Below are 4,082 nucleotides of genomic sequence, written 5' to 3'. Positions count from 1 at the left end.
TCTGTGGAACTTTTAAAAAATACCTTAACTGTTGGAGATTTCATAACCTAACCAGACAATCTGTTTTTTGCCTTACTGCATTTAAAATTGGAAAATGTATTCATTAATACTTTTGCTGTATTTTGAGATTATTATTTTTTGTTATCTTGAAAATATACATTAAATATGATTTATTCATTTTCTGTAGTTCCCCTTAACTCATTAAAATATCACTGGCAAGTCACTGGCATCATCCAAATCATTAAGAAAAATGCTAAGTAATCTAGGCAATTCTAACAATAGCAGGAATATTATTCTAAACCTTAAAAATATTAGGATTTTCAAAACTCCTGAAAATGCCAGGGAATCTGAATGAATAAGCTGTAGAAAGAAAGGATTCATAAAGAAAGGAAAAGAAACAAATTGTCTGGCTCAAATAAAACTGACAAGATGTATTTTATTGGTTTGAGACAGAATTGTAGCACTGAGGCTGACAAGTTTGGAGAAAAGGAAGCGACACAGAGGAGAACAGGTCCATAAAGAAAAGGTGATTGAAAAAAGAGCTTTAGGAAAGAAAGGGAATAGGAAATTAGTATTCAATCAGTTCTAAATAGATTAAATTTAAGATGATAACATGAGCAAAGAAGAGATGACAGAGAGAGACTAAAAGAAAGAGGCCAAGAGCAGAAAAATATGTGACATACTACCACAAGACGTAATAGTCAGAGATCTTTAAGAAGAATTAATTGGTCTCAGAAAGCATTCGAAACAAGTGAAAGTGTCTAGGAACAGAACCTTTCATGTTATTTCGTTATCTGGTTACTATTTTTGAATGTACATTTTTGCAGTACAAATGGAGGAGCTGGAATTGTATCTTACCCTGTAGCACAATTAGTTTTATAATTTAGTACCTTTCCTTCTCAGTAACTCCTCTGAAACAGCAGGTAGCTGTTTTATGAAAGTAAACATATGATTATTCATGCAGTACCTACAATACATAAGGTTGTGGACTCCCAACATTTTCACTCTTTGCTTTAACATGATTTTCTAATTACCAGAACAAATGACTGTTCAACTACACTGATCTTCGATACAGCCTACATACTGTTTGCCCTCAGACCCACATGCCAGAATTAAAAAGATAATTTTAAAAGAGGATATTTAACTTTTGTTAATAAAAACATCAGTCTCTTCAGGAACCTCTCAAACAGGCAATGTAATAAATCATCTTATTTTTCAGCTACTGTTGATTTTTTTAAAGAGCCTACCAATACCCTTAAAACAAGCTAGATTTGATCCTTACCTCATAAACATTGAATCTATAATTTAAAATTGCATCTGATTTATTTTCATAATATTTTGACTGCAAGCAGTGTGTAGATTCTTGCTGCTTCTGATGGCAACCTGACTTTTCACTTCTATAATATGAAATGCAAAATACTGTTTCTGATTTACTGTTGGTGATTGCTTACTTTGTGAAGTCTGATCAAGGCTGGGGAAATGGAGCTGAGAAAAGATGGCAGGACTTTGCCATTAGCAAAGAAGAGAAGATTAACATTTAGTTTCAGGAACAGAAAAGAAAAAGAATACTTTGCTTTCCTCATATCAGCTTACAGCTGGTATGAAAAATGATACAAATCTTGTGAGGTGTTTATTTATCTAACTAAATATAACTCATTAGCTATATTTTTTTTCAATAGAAGCTACTTTTAGAGTATGGTGTCAGTTCTTTCCCAGGCCCACTGTGCTCCAGTTAACTGCATTGAACTCCTACAGTACTGCAGTCCTGATAGCTGGCTAAGAAACTACAAAACAATACCTTTAACAGTCATGAAGTCTGTTCCTTGAAGGTATAGAAAGTTACTTAATACATATATATCTTATTAAACATGTCATCTGTATTAAGCTGATGTAATACATGTATTCTCCTTATGCTTTTATCTCAGAAGTATCATTAAATTATCTCAGAAGTATTGTTAAATGTGTTCACCTTAGGAAATCGACACTCAAAAGGTTGTTTCAGTATCAAAATAAAATTCCATTACTAGGGTGCGGAGGAAATAAAAAAAAAACAAATCCTTCACCTGAACTTAGCAAGTACTTGTATATGCACATATATATTATAATATCCATACCCACAAATGAGTGGATATAATTTGTAAAAACAAACATGAAGTAGAAATAAAACAGTGTGTTGAGTAAACAGTGTCATTGTTTCAATAATCAACCTCAGAAATGTACTTTTCCACCTCATTTTTCATTAGTTCATTTGCAGTTATTTTACCTATTATGACTTCTCTTCAGACTTTAGCTCAGTTGCACTCCAGAAGGGAATTATTTGCTGTTGAAGGTAGTGTGCTAGGAGACAGCTCCCCAGCTTTATTTCATCCTTGTCCATATAGATAACACTAATATTTTATGTTAATTCACTGTTAATTTTCTAAGTTATTTATCTTTGTCCTATGTAGTCATGCAACAACCCCAGGGGAAAGGAGGGTGGAAGTCAGAGGAACAACGGCAATATTTGTCTGCAGATATTGCCAATGTTTTGCCCTATTGAGATAAGAAAGATGCAGACATTACATAAAGCTGTGGTCACGTATTTTTTCCAGAAGCTAGCACTTCATCTTTTTATTGCTTCTCATCTGTCAGAATTTCTTGGTAATAAAAAGGGTAAATGTGGAATAAATTCCTCCCTCAAGTAGTGAAGAGAAAAACTGAAAAGATGCTATGTGCCCAATTTTTACTTTTTCCTGTAATGTGAAGTCTCCAAGGAGCTTATTCTGACATAATTCTAACATAATTGTTCAGATTTATGCCATCATCCTTATATTATTCACATATCAAACTGGAAGAAAAAAAATCTAACCCAAATCCCACTCTAAAAAACAAAATGTACATATGTAGGTATAGATTTTCTTTCTTACCCCTGCTGCTTATATATATGAAAGGGATGTTGCATGTTAACCATTGTCTTTAATAAAAATTGTGCAATTGTAGAATCATTTAAGTTAGAAAAGACCTTTAAGATCATTGGGTCCAACTGTTAACCTAATCCACTACTAAACTGCATCTCAAACACTGCAACTATACGTCCTTTAAATACTTCCAAGGGTGGTGACTGGCATTTCCCTGGGTAGCCTGATTGCAACAACTTAATAATTTATATTGTTTTTTCTTGAACAGGCATATTTAGTAGAACTTTTTGACCAATTCTTATGGGACTGTGTTAGTTTTAACTGTAGAAAATTACTTCTTTAACTGCAGAGGTGCTTTAATATTCTTCTAATACAGTGCATTTCCCTGATGTGAGCTGAATCTACCAGAATATTTCAGTTAGGCTGTCTATCTAAGTGCCATATTAAAGAACACACAGTTTGGGTTTACCATGTCAGAGTACAGGAATTCCCTAAAGCGTAAAAGCGCAGCTAACTAGTATATTCATAAGAAAACTACGGGTCCTCTGGTATGAAAAACTGTTTACAGACTTAGAAAGTGCCTATTACTGTCCAGGACAATCTATGTACACGAGGCAGAATCCCAGACATTTTGTTCCTTTTCACAAGTTAACAGACCTCTGTCCTGGTTTCAGGTAGGATAGAGTGGGTTTTATGCTTGTTTGTTCTTCTTCCTGTGACTAATGCTAATAACACACCAATGTTTTAGTTGTCGCTAAGTAATGCTTACGCTTGATTATGGACTTTTCAGTCTCTCATGCTCTGCCAGTGAGTAGGCGTACAAGAAACTGCGAGGGAGCATCGCCAGAACAGCTGACCCAAACTAGCCAAAGAGGTATTCCATACCACAGAATGTCATGCTTGGTATATAAACTGGACAGTGTTAGCTGGAGAGGGCAAATCACTGGTCAGCGGGTGGTGGGCAATAGTACTGCGCATTATTTGTGTTTTCTCAAGGAGCAGTATTCTTTCCTCTCTGTTTATGTATTATTATTATTATTTACATTATTTACTTAATTTACTTAATTTACTGTATTTACTTTATTTAAATTATTAAACTAGTCTTTTCTCAGCCCATAGGTTTTTACATTTTTCTGATTCCCCTCCCCATCCTACAGGGAGTGAGTGGCTGCATGGTCCTTAGTG

The sequence above is a fragment of the Pezoporus flaviventris genome, unplaced genomic scaffold (assembly GCF_033815535.1).
Source record: "Pezoporus flaviventris isolate CSIRO_AGI_PZ_B2104156 unplaced genomic scaffold, CSIRO_AGI_Pfla_v1 ptg000068l, whole genome shotgun sequence".
Taxonomy (NCBI): domain Eukaryota; kingdom Metazoa; phylum Chordata; class Aves; order Psittaciformes; family Psittacidae; genus Pezoporus; species Pezoporus flaviventris.
Note: the sequence above shows the minus strand (reverse complement) of the source record.